Source organism: Palaemon carinicauda, chromosome 16 (genome assembly GCF_036898095.1).
Source record: "Palaemon carinicauda isolate YSFRI2023 chromosome 16, ASM3689809v2, whole genome shotgun sequence".
Taxonomy (NCBI): Eukaryota; Metazoa; Arthropoda; class Malacostraca; order Decapoda; family Palaemonidae; genus Palaemon; species Palaemon carinicauda.
The window spans coordinates 14,291,432-14,292,007 of record NC_090740.1 but is presented as its reverse complement, the minus strand read 5'-3'; the positions used below and the strand labels follow the sequence as shown (position 1 = coordinate 14,292,007).

Here is a 576-nt window from a genome sequence, read left to right as displayed (position 1 = left end):
CTTTGTCGATTGACATTTTTATCAGATGTGAATAAATAAAAAAGTCTCCTTGGTTTAATTGCAGTACACTTATCATTCATGGCTATAAAAGTGTCGCTCGTCAGGCTGAAGATCAATAAAATTTGGAAGTCTACCTTCGCTTTTGATACACTTTCCCACCCTTTATGTTGAATGATTATGCATGATGGTATTTGCAAAGAAAAGTGGTTTTCCAATGCCGTGTAAACTTGTCAATTTTTCAATCCTTATTGTTAATATTTGAAGTCTTGAGTATTTTTTTTTTTGGGTAGGGGTGTGATTAAGTCATGAGGTGTAACAAAGAGGGGTGATGTATGCAAAATTATCATATAAGAACGAAAGGAAATATAGATTTATGGTTATTTTTCTGTTAATGATATCTAAAAATTGTTCAAACGATGAATAAATTCTGCAAAATATCTCCTGTTACTTAACTAGCTGTAAAAAAAAATCCCCATAAAAAGTTCATAAAATTGCGCTTCTTTTGATATCAAATTCATAGATATAATATCTTTTTGTCGAATTCAACCCTATTCTTACTAGACTATGAGTCATCGG

At 31.1% G+C, this 576-nt stretch overlaps 1 protein-coding gene across 1 annotated transcript in view; it reads left to right on the top strand.

The window, feature by feature from the left end:
* The window catches only part of LOC137654928 (endoribonuclease CG2145-like), a 10,932-nt gene extending 10,672 nt beyond the window's left edge, over positions 1-260 (top strand). Inside the window, exon 5 of the mRNA XM_068388825.1 lies at positions 1-260. This exon is cut by the window's left edge and continues 757 nt beyond it. The gene's annotated coding sequence lies outside the window, so the exon portion shown is untranslated.
* The last annotated feature ends 316 nt before the right edge of the window (positions 261-576 follow it).